Below are 22488 nucleotides of genomic sequence, written 5' to 3' on the forward strand. Positions count from 1 at the left end.
TTTCCTCCAAGGTTCTAGACAGGTCTTACTGAAATGGTACAGCCTCTCAGGAATGTCAGGGAGAACCAAGGGAAGAGACTTGCTCACATTTGAGTCAGAGTTTGAAGTGGGCAGCGCCACTGAGGCCAACGTGGCCGGGTTGGGGGGGAGCCTCTATGGATGCCCCACCCCACATGGAGACCTGGGGGGTTTCTGGAAAAGAGGGTAGTGCAGGTCTCACAGCAGCAGGAAGGAGAGGGGAACCCATTCACACTGCAATCCAGCTTGGCGGTATCGGCAGCTGGCCTCCCTGTCAGTGAATTAGAGATGTTGGCGCCTGTCCGCCTCTCCTGGGCTCCGTGTGGTGGTCTAATGAAGGAGAGAAGATGCACAAGCTCTCCAAAGAGCCCACAGCACCAGGCAAATGTGAAGCGTCATCATGAAAAGCTTAAATTTATGGGTCTGAAGGAGAAGCAACATCTGGGAAAGAATTATTGCAATTTAAAGGGAGGATGCAAGCCTGTTCATAAGAGCGAAATCTGGAAGCAGTGTCTGATTTTTTTTTTTTTTTAAGCTGGTTTGTATTCCAGTCATGAAACCATGGTGTGAACTTCCAGATGTGTGAAGCAAAATTGTAGAAAATGAGTTGAGTCTGGTAGGCATTTTCCTTCCTTCAACAGAGCCTTACTGAGCATCTACTACGTGCCAGGGGCTACACACTCTGCCAACATCTTAAATGCTACCACAGGCGAGTCAGGCTGGGGGTCCCCTGGCACCTCCACCCCTCTCCTCATCTTGTGGTCTTCGGAAAATGCAAAGGTCCTGTCAGCTTCGGTTCCAGGGATAAGCACATGTGTATTACCTGGGGGTGCAGGAGGGTATGTGTGCTGGCGCTGAGTGGTGGGGCCCAGTTAGGCGAGTCCTGGTTAATGCAATTGCTGAGGGGTCTGCTGTGTAACAAGACAACAGGGGCTGGGTTTGCAGGGGAGAGGGTTGATTTTTTTTTTTTCAGAACTGTTTTAGTCCTTGTGTCTGGCAGAGCACTATGATGGCATAATTTAGGAACTGATCAGTCTGTGTGTGGGCACCCCATTTTCCTTCTCTGCCCATTCTCCTTGCCCAGACCAGCCAAGAGGCAACTGGAGGTGGGCCATCAAGAAACTTCTTTGGATGACATGCATGCACTTGATATTTTCCAGCAGTTTTCCTTAAGAGTGAAGGTAGGTGGGAGGAGATTCAGGGAGGGAAGCAGGTGTGTGGTCACAGTAGGAGAGCTGGGGGTGTCCGCGGGGTGGGTAGCCCAAGCAGTGGAGGCTGGACAGCTCAGGGCATGGAAAGAGTCCAGATTTGCCTGGGTTCCCCGGGGCCCCTGCCATGGAGGGATTTAGGGCAGGAATGCCATGACTATTCTGAGGTGGTGCACAATCCCCGTGGCGACAGCAGGGCCCCTTGGGGGCTGTTGCTGTGATCCCGGTGAGAGGTGGGGAGGCCGCAGTAGTGGAAATCATAGAGGACAGGTGACTGCACACCATTAAGGACAGTGCTGGGGGCAGGGACCAAGAGAGAGAAGGAGGAACTGGGGTTTTTAAGGCAGAGGAGGTGGCAGTGCTGGGCCCTGAGGAAATGGTCCAGAAGCAGCGGGTCTGGAGAAAGTCAGTGAATACATGCAAGGGGCCAGGGCCGGGGGTGAGGGTCGTAAATCGATTCCAGGAGTGAAGGAGGGCACAAAAACTCATGATGCCACAATGGCTTATGCCCCTCAGCAGCGCCACCCTCCCCGACAAAGTCTTACCCCTTCAGAATTGAATGTCACTTGTTAGAAAGAATTTAAATGGAATGGAATGGAATTTTTCTCTTGCTGGGGGGAGTGATAACAAAAAAAGTTTGAGAAACCCCGAGGTAATAATAATGAAGAATCCAATGCGCCACCTTAGGGCTGACAGAGGTTTCATGGTAGGCGTGGGGTCCAGTGTGGCTTCTCTGGTGTGGGAAGGGAGGGGGTCACTTGGGAACCTGACCACCACTAGGGCTGCGGAGAAGCGGGAGAGGGGGAGGGGGGCAGCAGCCAGTCGGGTCTTAGGGTTGGTTTGGGCTCACCGGGACCAGACTGGAACGAGGATATCCACTGACACCTGTATTTTTATCCAGCCCAGGGGTGGGGACTGCAGAGTGAACCCAGGACAACTCTAATCTTATCATCCATCAGGGCTCCAGGATCATGGCAGCTGAAGAATTTGGAACAAAGCATGGGATGCAAAGTGCAAATCTAGAGTTCCAATTCTGAGTCCCTTGCTTATGTATCTGCCATGTAACTTTGGGCTGTTCTTATTTTCCATCTATAAAATAGGAATAATAATAGTAATCCACTCATACAAACTTCTGAGCAAAGGTAAATCAGGAAATGCACATGAGCGAGGCTTTGTAAACTTCAAGCATTATGAAAATTTCGTTTTTCCATCTCAGTCAGGAGTCCTGGCCCCTGAAGATCCCCTCTTTCTCTGAAGAACCCATGCCTGCATGAAAACTGGCCAGCCGGTGCATCCTTAGCTTTGAGAATAAGTAATGGATCTCATCAGTGGCCGGTTCTGGCTCCTTAATGGAAAGAGGAAACCTCCGCCTTGTGTTGGGTGGGTCCTCACAAGGCACTCCATCTCTGCGTGTCCATTCTCTTCTTTAAAAGCAGTGCCTTCCGGACCCCTCAGCCTGTGAACTGTCGCCAACCTGATGGATAAACCTTTTGAGAGTGTTTATTTTGGGGTTGGCAAGATGCCTGAGGGCTTTGGTGAACCCATGGTTGATGTTATTAATGGATGGGTTGTTTTTTCCTTCTTAATGTGAATGAGAGTTCCCCTTGCAGGATACATTCAGAGCAGACCCAAAAGCCCCATGCCAGGGAAGGCGGCGGGGGGGGAGGGAGGGGGGTGGCGCACAGGGTCCTGAGTCTGGGCTGACAGGAAATTGGGTGTGGGTGTGGGAGTTGTTTTTCTTCCACAGTTTGCAACCTCTAGTTGCTTTGCTTTTTCCTTCTGAGGAAGAAAGAATCCTTGCTTCCCAGTTGGGTGAGGGCTGGTGAGCTGCCTGGTTGCTGGAGCAATAATTGGGTAGCCTGGTCAAGACCCGGGCAGGGCTAGTCTCTGATCCTACATCAAATGGGAGCCTCCTTAATTGGTTTATCCTCTCTTAAGGGCAATTTCTCTCCAAAAATTGGTATCTTTTATAGGGAAGTAAAAAAAAAAAATCCTGGGGCCCTTATTTGTAATTCTCTTGGCTATCAATTTGGTGCATGTCAGGAGCCATCTTTATTTATAGATTTAGAGTGAGAATGGTCTCAAACATTTCTTTAGGTTTAATTTTAAAGATCTCCCATCATTCAGCAGTTATTTAACCCAAAGACCCCATTAGAGGGAATTTCATATTGGCCTTTTATGCTCTGCCAAACTCAATTAGCATGTCTTAAGTGCCTTGACAAGGTGGGGACAATGTAAGACCCCTTTCACACGCATTGACTAACTACCCACTGTGTTTTTTAAATGAATATAAAAAGCCCCTCATCCCTTGGCTTTTTAATTTTATTTTCCTTGACCCTGGAAGCTGCCCTTTGGTGATGAAATGAGTGGAAGAGAAAGGGTCAGTTTGACCACAAATGTCAAAGTCAAACCTGCCTACAGTGCCTTCCCCTCACCTGGAGATGGAAAACCATAGCTGTCTCCCTGTCCTTTCCTGGGTTCGTTCTTGATGGGTGCTATGGACCAGAGATTCAAATATTAAGATAATGTCTGTTCTTTGGATGCCTGGGATTTGACTGCAAGGAGGAGAGGTTGGGTGGATAGAAGTGCAAAAGGAAATAAGTGAAATCCCTGAGACATCAACTGATGCCAAATAGGAGCTGAGAACAGCTAAAACCCCTCGAGGGAGGAGTTTCTGGTTGGGGTGGGCAAAGATGTCAGCCAGGAGGTGCTCCTTGCCCTGGGCGGTAGAGTAGGTGGCGTAAATGCTGAGACAGTGATCCTGTTGCTGCTAATTATGCATCCGTTTCTCTAGTTCCAAGAGTGAGGAAGGAAGGTTCATAGACATTAAATACCTTAACCTGTGTAACAAAACTAGGGGCAGTGTTAGGATTCCGCCTGATCCCGGATTCCCAAGCCCTGCTCTGCACTGCTCCCAAGACTGTACCCTCTAGGGTCTTAACAGGAAATCGGCAGGTCGAAATGTGTGGTTGGAAGAGAGTCAGACAGGGCTGTTCATAAGATGTAGCGCGGGCTGCAGAGACCAGGCCAGGGCCGTCCCCAGCCCACACGGGGTGGGGCCGTTTCCAGCTGGAAGCCGGGGCGCAGAGAGGACGCTCTGTGAGGCCTACCGCACACCAGCCGCACCCGTGGCCTGCAGTGGAAGCCACTGTAAGGAGGGAGGCAAGTAGGGGAGTAAACACCCAATCCCATGCCAGTCCCCAGTCTCCTGCTGGTGTCCGCACTGGCTGCACCTGACCAGGAGTCTCAGGGTCTGCGAGCTCCAGTGATGCCCTCCGTGCAGATCAGGCGAGCCCCCTGGGGGCACACAGCATGGAAGGCAGACCTGGGCAGGACACCTAGCACAACCTGTAATGTCTAATGCGTCAGCTCATGTCAGGATCTCTCCATAAGCACGTTCGGGAAAAGTCCCAAAGAGCTCAGCCTCGCATGCAATGTATTTTTGTTCAGGACTTTGGTTCAGTTACCTCTTCTAGAAGTGGCCTCTGGGGACCACAGAGGAGGAAAGACAAGACCATTGTCATCAGAACAAGCTGGGCAGCCCTGGGGGCTCACCTCCTTCCGCTGCCCCTCCAAGCCCCAGCCTGGCCTGTGCCCTGTTCATCTCGCACAGCCTAGAGTGCTGAGCCATCTGGGCAGAAGGGATGGCAAGCAGATTGAGCTGACAGACCTGGGAGGTCTGTCTCAAGAGAATGAGAGCTCCATCTAAAGCCGGGTGCCAGGATCTGGGGCTCTCAGTTAGTAGCCTTTACAGTGGCCTGCAAGGCCCTACACGATCTACTCACCTCTCCAGCTGAATGTCCTACTAGACCCTCCCTGTCCCTACTAGACTCTCCAGCCACAGTGGGCTCCTTGCTGGCCCAGGAGCATGACAGGTATGCTCCCTCCACCCCCCAGGACATTTGCACTGGCTCTTCTCACTGCTGAACGCTCAACCCCAGACTCCCGCACGGCCCACTCCCTCATCTCCTTCACATGAGCTCAGTCCCCTGACACTCATCTTCTGCTCTGTCTTCTCTAAGACATAGCACTGCCTACCTTTTAATATACTGTATAATTTGTACTTATTTCTTAAGCTTATTGTTTATTCTATGTTTCCCTCCACTAGAAGATGAGCTCCCTTAGGGCAGGAATTCTTTTTTTCTTTCTGTTTGGTTCACTTATGTATCCCCAGTGCCTAGAACATTGCCTGACACACAGCAGACACTCAACAAATATTTACGGAATGAATAAATGAGTAAATGAATGAATAAAATTCTCAAAGATCTAAAAACAATCTGGGGCGCCTGGGTGGCTCAGTTGGTTGAGCGACTGCCTTCGGCTCAGGTCATGATCCTGGAGTCCCAGGATCGAGTCCTGCATCGGGCTCCCTGCTCAGCGGGGAGTCTGCTTCTCCCTCTGACCCTCCCCCCTCTCATGTGCTCTCTGTCTCTCTCATTCTCTCTGTCTCAAATAAATAAATAAAATCTTTAAAAATAAATAAATAAATAAATAAAAATAAAAATAAAATAAAAACAATCTGACCGCTGTCTCCCAGACCTCTCTCTTCACCAACACATACCTGCCAAGGGTCTTTCCCAGAAATACATCGATCGTTTATTATCACCAGTACTGTCGATACTTTGTGGCCAAAGCGATCCATTTATCCGCATGCTTCACATCAGCTTGGTAGAGGAAATGTACTCACGACTTTGGCTCTGTGTCAAAATTAAATGGTGACCTTGGCTTACTTCGCTTCCCCACAGAGGTTATTTCTTAATCGTAAAGGGAATGCTCTCTCCTTGGGAAAAATAATATTTTTGCCACCTTCAGCTTGAAAATGGCTATTTGATACAGCTCGCATGTGTCTCTGTCAGCGGTAGCTGGAAAAGCTTGGGTTGAAAGAGGCTCTGAGAAAGACCCGTTGCGTTGTTGGAGAGAAGCTTGTCGCAAGGTGGAATTAGTTTACAATAACTTATTTACCTGTCCAAATCCCTCATATCACATTAAAGCTTTCCCCTGCTATCCAGGACTCTGGAGTGCTAAGAGGAAACAGGAAAATCAATTGATAATGATATATTCAGTTTAGAAAAATATATTGATTCCCAGGTAATGACAGCCGTGCATTTTTGCCATTCCTTGTCGTGAAGACGGCTTTCACATATATTACATTTGAAAGAGGGAACTGGGAATAGCCCTGCCTCACCATAACAGATAGGCTCTTTATACTAGGTATTAAATCTATATTTTTTTAAAAAAATGAATTCTCTCCAGGGAACCCATCCTTGCCTCCTCAAGGTCTTCTTGCCCATTATCTAAAAGAAGTAATGATTTGTTTTTGTAATTCTAGAGTTTGTGTCCTGTTCTCTTTTCAGCATTAGATTAAAGACCTAAATTTCGTATTTTTCCCCGTTTTTGGAGTCTCTTGGTTTGAATCAGATGGAAGGCAATGCCATTATTCTCCCTTATCCACTGCTAGTGGCTTTGCTGTGGGGATTAGGGCTTTGTGTGTTTGGCGGGCAGGGGAGGGACATCTAGGGTCTGCCCCTTGGGGTTCTCTGCAGCCCACTTGGCCCCCCTTGCCTGAGAGTGCCCATGGCAGTGTTTGGGCACACCCCGTTTGAGAGGGTCCACACTCAGAAATTCAACACAGGGACTATTGTCCACTTAGGGTGGGGACTGTCTAAGATACTGGAATTCCAAAGAGATTTTCTGCAGAAGATGATACCTTTTCCCACCCCACCCCCAACCTTTTCCTTCTCTTTCTAGACGGTCTGGCCTCCTGGTGATGCTCACACTGTGCTAAGTGTTGGTGGCCATCGAGGCTTTTGCATCCTGGGGACAAATCCTGAGCTCGCCAGAGACGGACATCAAAAGGTACGTCCCTGCTCAGCTCTCCTGCATATAAGAAAAGCGTCCGACCTGGGCACTGACAGCTATCTTCTCTAATGCTGATTTTCCAGGGGCAGTGAGGAAGTACATAGCTGGTCCTCTCCGCCTTTTGGTTAGAGAGATTTTTACACAGATGTGGGATTAGAACCTAGCAAAGCCACCAGGCCCCAATCTTCCTGGAATCAATCTATGAGCATTGTGGTAGCTCTTCTGGCTCCCCAGAAGCCAGCAGCTGGGTGACCTTTAAATGCCTCAAAAACTGTAATGCTTCCTTGGTAATTTAACTTTTCTTGTTATTAAAGTAGTAGTATTCAATATCAGTAAAAGGCTATTTGTTCATTATAAAAATATTTTAAAAGATAGTACCTAAAATTATAGAAATTACTTACAATCATCCATTTAGTGTCCCTTTCCAGACTTTCTTTCTATGCACATACGTAAAGCGTACATGCATACGGGCACACATGCACACACGCACACACACGGGATCACACTGTATGTATGGCTTAGCAATGCGCTCTTTTGACTTCATGATATGTCACATGTACATTTTTATATCAGTAAGTGCAAATCTATAGCATCTTTAAACTCTCCATAACATCTGGATATAATAATCTACACAATTTACTTACCCAGTGCCCTAATGGTGGACATTAGCATATTTTTAAATTTCACTCCTGCAAATAATAACACAACAAACATTTTTGCATATATATCTTTGCATAGTGATTTGATTATTTCCTTGGATTAAATGTATAGAGGTCTGGCCTCAAATTTTGGTTCAGGATTTTCAAACCTAGATTATAAAGACCAGGTAGCCAGGAGAGTTGCGGAGGAACGTGGCCTACTTGAAAAGAATTGGTAATATTGCTTGAACACCCACCCAGCAGACCTGGACTGTGCCTGCAGAAGCAGGGGAGCCTGGAGATGGATGCTCCCCAGGATTCTGCAGCTCTAGGATTCCGAATTGCAGGTAGCCATGATTGTCAGCAAGAAGTAGGAGGAGGCTCCAGGCTGGGCCTGGATCAGCTGCCCAAGTGGAAGAAACGTTCACTGGGCATCCAGCCTGCCGCCACCGAGCAGCCCAATGGCGGCAGCCAGTGGGGGCAGTTGGGTTTCCAGCTTTGGAAGCTGGTGGGCTGTTGGCATGAATCTAACGGCACCACTGAGCCGCGGGACAGCCATCCTGGTTAGTCGTCCCAGGCCCTGGGTAACGTTTGCTTCTGTGACTGTCGGGCGAGAGGAAGAGAACTGGAAAACTAGACAGATCTGGTGACAGTGGACTTTTGGATCTCATGATGGTGGCATTCCCAGCTCCTAGAGGGGGCAGATGTGGAAGTGAGTGTCTGAGCCTAAGGCATGCTCTTCACAGAAGTCAACTTTCCAAGCAGAAGCCCTCCAGTCTTAGATGCTATGAGTGTGGCGGGGGTGAAGGACATCTAGAGACCCAGGGGAATGGGTTTGATGGCCTTTATCTTAGGATCTTCTGACACAGGGTGGCACATGGCTCTTATTTATCCCAGGCTTCAAGAAGCATATATTTTAGGATAGGGAGGGACCTTGATGGGATACCTGATAGATCCACCCCTGGACTGGTGTCCCCGCTGCAAACTCAACGTCAGTCTTCCCTACCACCTGGCCAGTTCCAGGGGGATGGGAATCCCATCTGATTCATCTCCATATCCCCTTCACCACGCCCACACAGCACCTGCTGGGGCTCTCAGGGAGCACCTCCCCACACACATAGTTGCAACTATTCCTGGGAACACCGTAGCACGTGGCCCGCTGCCAGGTCGTGTTTTCCCTTTTCCCTCACATGAAGGACTCCATTGATTCCCAAGAAGATAGGAAGTCTCCACAGCCCAGTCTGTCCCCTGGTGACCAGTGGAAGAAGCTATCACTTTCCTATGGAAACTGGGCCAGATCACTGGGCTGTGTGCATCCTGCTGCAAAGTGGGGCCTGCTCGGATGCAAAGCAGAGAAGGCTGTGCTGGGCTTGTCAGTAACCAAGAGTGTGGTGCCAGGACCAGTTAGCAGGAGTGAAATCTGATCCCTGCACTGCAGTGTGGGAGCCTGGCAGGGGTGGCAGGGAGGTAGAGCTGAGGACCTGGTTTGTGCAGAACCCAAGGCTGAGCCAGGAATGACAGTAATAGACACCTAGACTTTGGAGGTGGTGAAAGGCAAACACAGTGCTGAGGAGTGCCCCTCTGCAGCCTCCCCGTGATGCTCAGTGGAGGCATCCCTGTCCCAGCACTGCCCACCCAGGCCCCTTGTCCCCCTGCATGCCCTGCATCCTGAGAGGACATTGCAGATGCCTCCAGAGCTAATCGGACTTGGAACCCTTCCATTAGAGAACGCTGCAAATAATAACACAACCGTGCCGTGCCCTGGACTTCCGCACTCTCGGCAGCTTCACCGGTGAAGCCATTCTGAAGGTGCCCTTGCCGACCCGCACTCCCCCCGCCCTCATGCTCCCTCACTCTCGGCAGCCTTGCTCCGTTCCCTCCTTCTCTTTCTCATCCATCTCTTTGGCTTCCATGGCTCCCACCCAAAGACAGACCTGTGGGCAGACTTCTCAGTGCTCCCTTCCCCAACACATCCACTCTGTCGCCTGCTTGTCCTTCGTCCTTGCTTCCTCTCCCGGCCCCACCCTGGGAACCTTGGCAGCCCCCACCTCCACTGGGCATCTGGGCCCTCAGCCTGCTGAGGAGGCCGTAGAACCACGCCAACACCTGCGCACAGATCCTTCTGCAGAGTCCCACCTTTCCCATCATCACCAAGACTTCCACCTGCCCTGTCCACCTGAGGGTCAGCAAGTGACCTCCCTGCTTGCTTTAAGGAGACCGTGAGCCTCTCTCTCTCTCCCTTGGCTTGGTGGGCCGTGTCACTCCATCTTTGTGGCCCCTCTTTGTTCTCCTCTCTGTAAGTGAAGGTGTTGGTGCTAGAAGATTTTTCTCTGCTTTCCTTTCTCTCAGCGGTCCCTCTACTCCCTCTGCTTCACCTGTCCCCAGGGCTTCGTTCTGTCCTAAGATCCCGACTGTCTCTCCAGAGTCCTGAAAATCAGTCACGACCTGTCTGATTTGCATCCCAGACTCAGCTTGGCCAACACAAAGCCGCCTCATGCTCTGGAGCCTTTGGGGACCTTGCCACTCGCCCCTCCCTGGGCTGCATTGCTCACCTTCCTTCCTGGACCGTGAGCTTCTTAAAGACAGGGACTGTCCTCTTGTCTCCACATCGTGAGATTAGATGATCTTAGTTCCGAGATCACAGGGCCACAGGACAGAGTGACCTCATAGGCAGTGGACGGACAGGCCCCCGGACTGGGAGGCAGCCACTGGGCTCTCATCCCAACTCTGCACTAACTCTGTGTGAGCCCCGTAGGGCTGCTGAGTCCCCATCTCGTCTGCTTTCACTGAGGGCAACCCCTGACCTTCCTAGTTCCCGGGAGAACACTGGCAGGTCTTCCTGAGCCAGTGATGTCAGCTCTCAGTGAACGCTGGAATCACCTGGAGAGCTTTAAAACCTACAGACACCTGGTTGTACCCCCAGACCTTCTAATTTAACTGTTCTTGTGAGGATAGGCGTCAATGTACTTTAAAGCCTTAACACTGCTCTCAACTCACAGGTGTTACCAAATTCCTGGACTCTAAGCCTTGAATTGACATGGAAGTTATGGAGATTCAGCAAAATGACATTCCTGGATGATAGGTCATTTATTTACTCTTTCAGATATTCTAAAATCTAATCTATCCCCTGGATCTCACCATCCGAAAGCCTGGGTACTTTGGTCGTCACGCTGTCAATTCCATTCATCCCACCCACCCCCGGAATGCTTTCAGGCTGTTAGAAGATCTTCTTCTCCAATCGATCGTACCAATGTGCTCATATTCAGGATTTTGTGGTGATTAATGTTTATCCTGTCCCTGTGATCCCATTGCTGGGCCCCTTGGGAGAAGTGCCCCTGATTTCAGCACAGACATATTCTTCTCCCCAGCCTTGTCATAGTAGCTCAAATCAAATCCTGTTGTAACATCAGCTTCTTGTTTGCCTCTTCCGAGTCACAACAGCGGCTCTCAGCTCTGGCTGCATATTCAAATCACCTGGGGACATTTTTAAAAATTCTGATATCCAGGCTAGATACACCAGATCAGTTAGATCAAAATCTCTTGGGATGGGACCCAGGTGTTAGTATTTTTGTGAGGCTCCCCAGGCGATTCCAGTGGGAGACCACGGTCAGAGGCATTGCCAAGCCTGGAGGCAAATCTGTGACCCACCTGTAACATACATATGGAACTTTCTAGATCTGGTTTCAGGGAGGCAGCAGTGCCTGCATCATTTCCTCCTCCTACACTCAGTGGTCCCTCTCCTGCTTTGGATTCACCTCGTCTCCTTACATGCATCCCTGTAAGTTACCTTCTGTCCTTCCTGGAACTGGGTGAGGTGAGAATGGAATAGAAGCCCCCTGCTTTTCTCTGGCAGGGCTTCCAGCTCAGGCCTCTGAGGAGAGAGGGTCAGAGACCCCTTCCCTACCCACAGGTTCCAGGTCAGCGCCCCCCGTTCTGGGAATCCCACGATGGGGTCAGCGCCCCCTGTTCTGCCAAGAGCTGTCCAAGCCCTGAACAAGGCTCAGTGGGTTCGCAGCGCCTGTGTGCTGATTGGGACCGGGGCAGAGAGGGGACTGGCAGGGGGGTGGGGGTGTCACCATGTCCAGGAGAGTGGCCATGCCTCCCTGGTCTGCTCCCCTCGGTCTGCGAGACTCGGCCCCTTGATGAACGACATGTTGAGGTCATTGATCAAAGGCAAGAGATGCCCCGGAAGTGGCATCTTTTCCCCTTTCTGGAAGCAAAGTTGTTCGGGAAACAGCAAATACGTGGTGCAGTTCCCATTAGTTAACAGGGCTAGGGTGGGATGCACACGGCAGTTCACTCTAGCTGCAAAACCTCATTTGGCACCTGGGCTAGAAATAGCTTATCTGCAAACCTCAGAGTTTATTTTTGTGGCCAAGTTTGATTTTCCAAGCGACCTGTCTCCTTCCTTACCTTGAATGTGCCCTAGTGGCCGAAGCTGCTGGGAACAGTTGTTTTTGTGCCCTACAGGAGGGCATCTGGCCCAGGGGGTGTAGGGACTGACCCAGCCTGCACCTTGCAAGCTCTGCTGTGCACTATGAGTTCTCAGAGGGAGGTACGCTAATTTGCACACAATTTTAGTGTGCACAGAAATCTCGTTAGGACAGAAATACCAAGTAGGCTAGTAATGGCCCCACCACCAGAGCCCTGCTCAGGGAAAGCACCATGCATACGTCTGTCCAGTGACCGTGCAAGGATGCTCCTGAACTACTGTGTTTCTGTCCCTTCTTGATCATCTCATGTATTCACAGGTCACTCAAAAGAACTTTTAAGCTTTTGTCTTCAATCATAAATTCTCTCTCTCTAGCCTTCTCTCTCTCTTGCCCTCCCTCTCATGTGCACACGCAGCATGACCATGCAGACATAACAGCCTGTATGTGCTAAAATGAAGGGCATTCCAACATTTGTTCCTGGATCCCTTCAAGCGTTTACTGGCGGCCACATTGCATACTGTTCTAGGGCCAGGGTCCGGAGAGATCAGACAAAAGCCCTGTCCTCAGGTTGCTGGCAGCCCAGTGGGGAGATCAGAGAGTGACTACATTGTTATAATAAGATGTGATAAATGCAACAATAGGAATTTATACAAAGTGCTATGGAAGAACAATTCATTCACTCAACAAATATTTCTTGAGCCCCTACTATGCCATGCATCATTCTAGGCAGTGGGGATACGACAGTGACCATATGAGACCAAATCCCTGACCCGGAGATTCCATTTGAGGGGATGAGAGTACTCAGCCGCTAACTTAATTCGATCAAAACTACAGGCTTCCAAGAAGAGGCGGCTTTAAACCGGAAATAAAGTCTGTATGTGTGTGTGTGTGCGTGTGCACACAGGGAATGTTCGGGCAATGGGAAGAGCTTGTGCAAAAAGTCTCAAGATACAAAAAGACAGGAGAGCTCAGCGCCTAGGTACTATGGGAGACCTATGCAGCAACAAAGTTAACTAAGTCGTGCTCATGGTGGGCACTGAATGCCATGCTAAGCCTCCGAAAGCCATGCTCCTGGGTAATGGAGACATAGCTGCATGCTCACAGAGCCCTCTCATAGCCAAGCTTCCAATGCATTCTCTGACCCCAAAACAGAGACTCTCTGGCAGCCTATGCTCTGGGAAGCCACTGCCCCAACCCCAATTTATTAGAATATCCCAGGGTAAGGTCATAGGACTTCTTTTACCTCCTCCCATGACCTAGTGCTTTTCATTTGCAAAGCGTTTTCACACAGGTCCCCTTACTTGGTCATGAGGGAGACCCGAGGAAGTAGACAGAGAGGAATTACTGTTGTCACTTATTACACCAAGCAGCAAGCCAGTGCTGAGGCCCAGAGAAGGCCAGTGTCTTGCCCAAGCTCACACAGCCAGTCAGAGCAGAAGGGGAACTAGAGTCCTTTGTCCTGGTCGTAATCCAGAGGTCCCTCCTGCCTCCCTGGCAACTGCTACTCCTTAGACCAAAACCTAAAGAGCTCTGAGCAAATGTCAATCATGTACCAGCCTGTCTTCCACAAACGATAGTTGAGCTCCTATTATGTGTCAAGCCCAGCATTGAGTGACCATCCTCTGGGCCTCAGTGTCCTCCAAAAGTAACCCAGAAAGAAAACTGTCCTTCCTCCCGCCCACCGTGACCCAAGAGGCCTGAAGAGGTGAGCAGACCTATGCTGTCGTCCACCAGCACCAACTTGAACGGGCGACAGAATCCCCATCAGCAGCCAGAGACCACTCCACTGCCTCACTGGGTCCTCTCGTCCAGGCCACTTGGAGGCATGCTAATTAGAGCTGCCAGTACATCTGCCCCTCTGACCTGTAAGTGAGCTGGGTGCTGAAAGAGTAGGGGGCTTACACCTCACTCACGGAGCGATGGGTTGCCTGCGTATGGCAGACACAGCCTAGCAACGCTCACGGGTTGGGTTTTTTGGGGTTTTGTTGTTGTTGTTCTTTGTTTTTTTGATTTGTAGCAACTCATTTAGATAAAAGCATCTGGTTCATAAGAAAGCAACAACAACAACAAAAATCATTAAAAGCGTATTTCCGCTTTTACGAAGTAACCTAGTAACAGCACAGGAGGTAACAATTAACCCGGCCCCCCTTCTCCAAGTAGGCAGGCAGGTGCTCTAAGTGGGAAATGAAAGTCAGGACACAGAGAAGGTCTATCCAGGGTCTGTCAGATCAGCGCTCACCGATGTGCACGATGCAGCCTCAGCCAGCCAGGCAGAGAGCCTCGCCCTCCCATTAGCGCATAGAAGAGGCATCCTGCCTCTCCATCCCAGAATAAGCAGTATTATTTATTTAGCACCAGTTCAAGGCTTTCTGAAACGCTCTCAAAGTGCTCTGCCGTCTTGCATGGGGGTACGCACTCCTGACTTTGTGAATCAGATAATGTCAATCAGACGCCGCACCAGCTAGCCTAGCTCACCTCCTGCGACGCCCCCTCGATGTTTTCACACTCACAGCCTCTGTTCCCCATGCAGACAGACCCTTGTGCTCCTAAGAGACCCTGCCTGGGTGCATCACACCTCTGGGCACTTATCCTGCAAGCCCGAATATCCCAGAAAAGCCTCGCCCATCCCCACCCATCTCCTGGCAAAGAGCTCCCAGCCACCCACCCACTCATGGGAATCTTCTCCGCGGATTTCCTGATGCTGCTCCTCTCCCTGGCAGCCATTCGCATCTTCTCGGGTCAAGTGTGGTCCTTTTGCGGTCCAGTGTGCTGGAGGCTCATCCCCCAACCATTGTGAGCTCTTGGGCTGGGGGGTGGCAGGCGAGCTCTCTGCCGAGCTAAGCACAGAATAAGCCCTGAAAAGGGACTGATGATAGAAAAAGCTGACTCACATGGCCTGTAGCTATGTTTGTTTGCTCCTGAGTCCTTCAGCGCCTCTGCTCCCTTTCTATCAGGGGACCCTCGCACCTGGCACCCGGCTCTTCTCTTCTGCCCTGGGAGACAGCAGGCAGTGCCCTGAGGGCAGGGGCTGTGTATCAGTCGCTGGGTCCCTCCCCAAAGCCTGGTACAAAGAACACTCTCGAATGTTTATAGGATGAGCGAGGGGCATGTGTGGGGGGCATTCATCCTGTCTCACCTGTGCACTCAAGGGCCAGCCACAGCTCTTGGTGCCCACCTTAGAGGAGTGAGGGCGGTGCACTGACCTTGTCCTTGCAAGGCCACTGTCCCCTCGGGATACCACACACCCCAGGCTAGAGCTCTCCTTCCTGCTGTTCCAGGCGCCATCCACACTCCACAGTCCAGGAGGAAATAGGCCTCCCTGGATCCTGCTGGAACCCAGGATCTCAATAAGCTCAATTTCACATTCAAGCCACATTTAGAAAGGTGTGCCCCATATCCAAAGGGGTCTCACAGCATTGCATTCATTTATTTGGGAAACATTTCTAGTAAGCAATGTGGCATAATGGTCAAGAGCACAGATGGGAGACCCAGACTGCCTGGTCCTAATCCCAGTCCTGCCCCTTACCTGCTGTGCAACCTCTAGCGTATTATTGAACCTCCCTTTGCTTCAGTTTCTTCATCTGAAAAATAGATTATAATAATACCTACATCATACGGTGGTTGTAGGGATTAAATGAGTTAGTGTAACACAGCACCTAGAATAGTGCCAGAAGCATAGTCCTCTGCAAAGATTTGCTATTATTATTATTCTCAGGGGCTAGGAGTCCAACTGAGTCATCATACTCTCTTCAGGACCAAATGCACTTTCCAGGAAGGTATTGGTGTGCCCGTCCCCAACCCCCTCCCCCACCATGTCAGTCATCCTGCAGCTCTTCATTGCTGAATGTAGTTAGTCAGCAGGGGACTTCTGCTCCCAGGGAGGCGGCCCTCCTTAGCCCACAGGGACCCCAAGCCGCCCCAGAGTTACATCCTGATTCTCTGTGGACAATGCTCTCCAAAGCATCCTGGAGCCCCTCCTGCTCCCTTCGGGTGCAGGGGTGGGAGGGAATCTCTCAGCACCCATCACAGACCCATTTCATTCCCCACCCATGTACCCGTGACCTCCTGAAGAGAGGACCTAATCTCGTGCTCAGCCCGCAACTGCCCCAGCAGCCTATACCCAGACGGCGGAGAAATGACCACCAGAGACACTGGGGTTGACCCACCCAGGACTGCCTCTGGGACCTGGAAGCCTGTCCTCGCCCCTCTTTGGATCTCAGTCTCCTTATCCGTGTCATGTGGGGTTGGGTGTACGATTGATTCCCAAGGGCCAGTCAGGCTCGGTCCCTAGGAGTGACACTCTGGATGTGGCCACATGGGGGCTTCTGGAACGCCCCACAATTAGCACTGCAGCTTCAAAAGGAAGGTCAGCATGTCCTTGGGGCAGACGTCATGAACAATTATGAAGTCAGTATCTGGTAAATAATTCATAACCTGAGAGATGGGATAAGCCGCCAATAAACAATAATCCATTTAGAAGGAGGCTTGGCCAGGGCTGGGGCTGCCACAGCGCTGTGCCTCCATCCCGCCTCCGGCGTCAGCACGGCCCGCAGTTAGAGCCTCTCGGCCGCCTCCCGCCTCGCCCCTGACCAAAGGCATCACCCTTCGTCGGGCTCAGGCAGGAGTTCGTGCCCAGAGTGACAATACTGAGTGATGATGCCAAGGCCTATGCTGAACGACAGACATGCGCGTTCTTGAATCCTCCGAAGAGCCGTATGTGCGTGCGGGTGCTGTTATAATACCCCTGTGCAGAGCAGCATGCTGGGGTCCAGAGAAATGAATGTTTGCCCACAGTCTGAGCCAAGATCAGAAAGCGCTGGGCCGGGATTCGGGTCAGTTTGACGGGAGAGCTCTCCCTCTCCCCTACTAGGAGCTTCGACCTCCAGGCATGCGTCTGGGCATGTGACCTATGCCCTCCCAGCTGAAGTGGGAGTCCCAGAGCCTCTGTTCCCCTCTCCTGTCTTCCTCACCAAGGAGGGGGCCTCGGAGGTGTTCCGTAGAGGCGTCAGACCACAGCCTCACTGGGCCGGCTGCCTGGCTAATGGTGTGGTTAGGTTTGGCAGTGAAGGCCAAACCAAGGGCACTTCAGAAGGGGAGCAGGACGGCATGTCTTCAGGACACTGTATCTGAATTTCCCTTCTTCTCATAGGCCTGGTGCAATTTCCTTTTCAGGAAGACATTGCAGCCTTCTATCCACACTCCCACGGAGAGCTCTATCCTGCGGAAGGAGCTTTTTGCCCGAACAGAGCGAACCCGGGCCATGTGGGTTGGTCTTTAGGATGAGGTTAGCTTCTTCTAGGTAGAGGCACATCATCAGCACCCATACAATGGGCTTCCCTAAGGCCTGGAGTCATGAAAGGTCTTTTTTTTTTTTTTTTTTAAAGATTTTTTTTTTAATTTATTTGAGAGAGAGAATGAGAGACAGAGAGCATGAGAGGGGGAGGATCAGAGGGAGAAGCAGACTCCCCGCCGAGCAGGGAGCCCGATGCGGGACTCGATCCTGGGACTCCAGGATCATGACCTGAGCCGAAGGCAGTTGCTTAACCAACTGAGCCACCCAGGCACCCCTCATGAAAGGTCTTAATGACACTTCTCAGACTGCCAGAGCTCCTCTGAGTTGGGAGCTTCAAGGAACAGGGTAGAGCTCCTGGATGCTAAGCCCTATAATTGTCAGACCTCTGGAATGTTGCACAAACCTCCAGGGCCAGGCTGGGTGGTAGAGAAAGCCACAGTGGTTCCCAGGCACGCAGATTTCTCAATAACTGTGGTCACCAGCTCAGGAGGAGGCCCCTTTAGCCTTGTGACCTCTCCTACTGTGGACAGTGGGGGGGTCAAGACTGGCAGATACAAAGGCCAGGAGAAAGGGATCACCTTCCTGTGTCCTAAAATAGCCTGAAAGAACCAGAACTCTCCATCACCTTTGAACAGAATTTCCTCATGGGAGGTGCTGGTTCTGTCCTACTGGCCAGGCCCCTACACTGAAAAAAACACATCCCCTGACCCCTTTCTGAATTCCTTTGCTTCCAGAAAGAGGGAAAGATGCCACTCCCAGGGCATCTCTTGCCTTTGATCGATGACCTCAGCATGTCGTTTATCAAGGGGCCAAGTCTCACAGACCGAGGGGAGCAGATCAGGGTGGCACGGCCACTGTCCTGGACATGGTGACGCCACGTCCTCCCGCCTGCCAGTCCCCTCTGACCCCGGTCCCAATCAGCACACAGATGCTGTGAACCCACGAGCCTCTTTCAGGGCTTGGACAGCTCTTGGCAGAACAGGGGGCACTGACCCCATCATGGGATTCCCAGAACGGGGGGCACTGACTGGCACCTGTGGGTGGGGAAGGGGTCTCTGACCCTCTCTCCTCAGAGGCCTGAGCTGGAAGCCCTGCCAGAGAAAAGCAGGGGGCTTTCTATTCCATTCTCACCTCACCCAGTTCCAGGAAGGACAGAAGGTAACTTATAGGGACACATGTAAGGAGACAAGGTGAATCCAAAGCAGGAGAGGGACCGATGAGTGTAGGAGCAGGAAATGATGCAGGCACTGCTGTATCCCTGAAACCAAATCTAGAAAGTTCTATATGTTTGTTACAGGTGGGTCACAGATTTACCTCCAGGCTTGGTGGTGCCTCTGACCTTGGCCTCCCATTGGAATCACCCAGGGTTTCTGGTGACTAATGGGACAACATCCACCGCTTGCTTACCCCAAAAAAGAGGAGGACCCATCCACCTGTGTTCAGGGCCCTGTTCCTGGGGCTTGCCCTTCCTGTCCCTCATGGCAGCTACAGTCTGAGACCCTGCCATGCTGCTCCTAGGGAGCTGGGGATGCTCCTGCTGCCAGGCCAGCTCCTCAAGTCACTAGGACAGGATTTTCCATGCCCACCCAGTTGTGGATAGATTGACAGAAAACAAAACTATCATTTAGGGAGGGAGGGGGAGTTTTCAGCCCTGGCAGTCAAAGGAGTGAGAGAAATCGGCTTTTGTCATGAGGCAGAGAGCATGGCTTGTCCGTGGGCTGTAACAGAAACTACATCTTCCCGGCAGCCCCCAAGAAATGGTGCTGTTCCGCATGTGTTCACATGTCATTTGTCCTCCTGTTCTCAGTGAGGAGGTGCTGGGGGCTGAGGGGTGATGTGCAGCAGAGGAGGAGCCCAGGACCCCCGGGGCCCGCCGTCCTTGGCCTCCTCCTGCACAGCGCCCTGGGGATGGATCGACCTGGCACTAAAGCCTGCTCCCAGAGGTCTCCCGGGAAGGAAATTCCATCAGCTCCCAGAGTCCCCGTTCTGGTGGCTCCTGCAGGCTTTTCTTCTATCTGACCTAAATCTCCCTTGCTGCAATTTAAGCCCATTTTCCCTGGTTTTGTTTTGAATGGAAATGGAGAACAGCTAGTCCCCAGCTGCCTCCAAAAGCCGGGTGAGTCACAGTCCTTCATACCTCCTGCCACACTGAAGCATTCTCAGAATCCTGCCCTGTGGAACCCTCGCCGCTAAAGCCTCCAAGAGACCAGGTTTCACATTAACGCTGGAGATGAGGCTTTGGTGGTGGCAGGGCCCCTCCTGCGGGCAGCACTGAGGTGGCCCCCAGGAGTGCCGAGGCGGTGGCGGGGGGGAGATGGCGTGTGAGTGGATCAGCATCCCACAGTGAACCGTGCAAGGATGCAGTCTGGCCAGGGAGCTGGGGGAGCTTCTTGTAGGAGGTGACATCCTGCGTGAAGTCCTGAAACAGTGGGGAGTCAGCAGGAAAAAAAGAGGCCTTGCAGGCAGATATCAGGAGGATTGTCCGTTCCCTCCAGGTCCCACGTTTGGGTTTGGAAAATTAGTTCTCTTAGTTGTATCCTCCTTCCCTCCAGTGTTTAAGTGGAATCAGGGGTTTCACATCCTCACCCGTTCATTCTCTTTCTGGTGAGCATCTGACTGGGGGGAAGCCGCCACGGGCCAGGACGTGAACGCAGCCCATGTGGCCCACGTGGCCCGTGGGCCTTTCTGGTGGCCTGTGGGTCTCCTGAGCCGCTCACTAGGTTTCTGTCTTCATTTTGTGCCTCTTTACTTCTGGGAAGTAGGAACCCCCACTTATTTCTGCTAAGTATTAGCTCTTTTGTGGGCCATTAAATTCAATTCCTGGAAGAGTTGGGTTCATGGTTTAAAAAAAAAAAAAATTAAATAAATAAATAAAATTTGATTGGAAAGCCGTAGATCGCAGCTAAGCCTGAGTTTAAAAAGCGGTGACGCTGAGTGTCCCTGACAGTGCTCAGGCAGGGTGCGGTAAGTGCGAGAATTCTTATTTTTCCTAGGCCCCTGGAATTAAAGCCTTCCTACTCTGGAGGCTAAATGGAGAGAAACTGAAACCTTTTCCCTAAGCAGTTATCTTACCATAGTACTGAGATGTGAACAAGGTCATTTCACTTTGTTTTCCATTGCGTGGTCAAAAGTGCCCTCCAAACTACTTGGCTTCAACACAAAGGAACAAAAAAAAAAAATTGATTGGATTTAAATAATGGAATTGCCATTAATATCTTCCATAAAAGATGATTGATTTTGACTTGGATTTATGGGAAGTTGGGGCTTATAAAAGTAAACAGAGTGGCAGTTGTTCAATATTAATGCTGGTTTATGCACTGCAACCCCCACCCCCACCCCCACCTCCACCCCCAGGGCTGGTGAAATGGATGGGCTCCCAGCGGCTGGGTCTAGAGAGTTATCCCCTGTGCCAGTTTAGGAAGCCAGCAGGCACCTGACCCCTCCTTCCCTCCCATGAGATCCTAATGTGGAAATTACTGGGTAGACCAGCAGCTTGCACCTCTGCTCTGGGGAAGCCCACAGCCTCCAATAGGACCGAGGACTCCCGGATGGCCTGGAGAGTCTCTCCCTCTCCCTGCACCCCTTAAGAATTCCCAAGCTTCAGTGGGCTTGCTCTGAGCTTCTCTGCAGGTGGGTGGGTGTTTGAGTCACTGCAGCCTCTAACTTGGCTGTTCTTAGGGCCCAGAGCTCAATAGACGGGTCTTCAGTGCAGGGACATGAGGCCTGTGGGTTTCAGAAGCAGTTTCTCCACTGATTCTTTACTCCTCCTCAGAAAAAGACAGAGGTGAGCCCTAGGTCCTCCAGGAAAGTGGTGGCAGGCCCTAAAGTAGCCTAGGGCTTTTCTTAGGAAGGACCGGTGATTGAGGGTGGTAGGGGCTGGCCCTCTGCCATGGTGCCCGTAGCTCCCACGCCTGCCAGTGTCCCACCCAGCTGGGCCGTGTGTCCCACTCCTGGCTCTCTCCCCTCCCAGGTAGCTGCCTCTTTCATCCCTGTCGGGGCAGCTTAACCCTTATGATGGTCTCCCAGTCCTCTAGGCACTATTAATCCCTGTCCCCCAGCTGTAAACTGGCAACTCCCAGGACGGTCTCCAGGGTCTGTCCACATGGCCCCCTGCACCTCCCCAGGCTGCCCCTGAGGGGACACAAAACCTCACAGAATATGCCTCAGCTCTCCAGCCCACTCCTCGACCTGTGCTTCCCACCTCCGGGAATGGTCACACCATCCCCCAGATCCCAAGTCAGAAATGTGGGAGCCCCCCCTCCTCCATCACTCTCCACCCCCCACATCCCAGGCTTCTGGCTCTGTCTCCCAGTCTCTCCCCCGTCCTTCCCTCCATTCCTGCTCTTGATCTGGCTCAGAGGTCTTCATCAGTTCTAACCCTGTTTCTCTCCCCACCTCCCTCTTGCCCCCTTCTAATTCCTGCATGCTGGCCTGCAGGGTCTTCTCTAGGGGACGAGCTACATCCATCTGCCAGTCCCCATAGGATAAAGTCCAGGCATCTGCCTCTGGAAACCACCCCCCACCCCGCCGCTGGCCATGCTGAAAGCGCCACCCGTGGTCCCAGTCTGGTGCTTTATACCACAGTGCCTTTGCCGCGCTGTTTGCTCCACCGGCAGTGCCATTCCCACCCCCACCCAGGCCTCGGCCCAAGGCAGAAGCAGCCACCACACTTGTGCTCTTCTGACATGCTGTCTGTACCTTTAACATAGGGAAGGGAACGCACCTTTGAGGGCCTTCCATATCAGGCATGTTTGGACCTGCCTGCCTTGCCCACACCACCTTCTGGAAACATCTGTACCCACCCACAAGCCCTGCTGCTGACAGCAGGTCATGCAGCATCCCTGCCTTCAGCCTCATTTGCTGGACTAGGAGCAGATTCCTGAGTGCAAGGGTGGCCTTCCCCTGGCTGGCCAGCAATGGGGGACGGATTGCTCCTGACGTTAAAGAATCAGCTAGACCGGTCGGATCTCTGTCTTCTGGAATGGGAATGAAGGGAACCGGAGACAGCTCCGTGTGGGGCCGTGCACTTTAGCCAAATG

The 22488-nt window shown here is 51.7% G+C and overlaps 1 protein-coding gene across 2 annotated transcripts in view; it reads left to right on the plus strand.

Annotated features, from left to right (window-relative positions):
- KLHL29 (kelch like family member 29) overlaps positions 1-22488 on the plus strand; it is a 306360-nt gene that overhangs the window by 74707 nt on the left and 209165 nt on the right. Inside the window, exon 2 of one of the 2 annotated variants that reach the window (XM_035000667.1) lies at positions 6975-7082. The exons of the other annotated variant lie outside the window; for it this stretch is intronic. The gene's annotated coding sequence lies outside the window, so the exon portion shown is untranslated. The remainder of the gene's footprint in view (positions 1-6974; positions 7083-22488) is intronic. 2 annotated transcript variants of the gene reach the window in all.

This window comes from Mirounga leonina, unplaced genomic scaffold (assembly GCF_011800145.1).
Source record: "Mirounga leonina isolate KUSES-001 unplaced genomic scaffold, KU_Mleo_1.0 Mir_125, whole genome shotgun sequence".
Lineage (NCBI taxonomy): Eukaryota > Metazoa > Chordata > Mammalia > Carnivora > Phocidae > Mirounga > Mirounga leonina.